Below are 390 nucleotides of genomic sequence, written 5' to 3'. Positions count from 1 at the left end.
TAAACATGTTTACAGCAGAAATAAACATGTTTACAGCAGAAATTACATGTTTACAGCCTGGTACAAAAATCCATTTTAGGTTTAATAGGTCAGGTTTACCTTCATGACAACTGTGGGGGGAGTGAATTTTTTTCTAACTCGCCCGTTTAGAAGTAATTTAATATCGAAGTTCGGCATGTTTAGTGGCGTGTCCTTTTGATTGACAGGTACCCAATCCCCCGCTTCAAGTAGGACTGACCGATCAGGTCTTAATCAATAATGTATTTTAATGTAATGTCTTTTTTTTAAAAAACAATATGTAAGATATATATATATATATATATATATATATATATATATATATATATATATATATATATATATATATATATATATATATATATATACATG

Source organism: Telmatherina bonti (assembly GCF_933228915.1).
Source record: "Telmatherina bonti genome assembly, chromosome: 2".
In the NCBI taxonomy this organism is placed as follows: Eukaryota; Metazoa; Chordata; class Actinopteri; order Atheriniformes; family Telmatherinidae; genus Telmatherina; species Telmatherina bonti.
Note: the sequence above shows the minus strand (reverse complement) of the source record.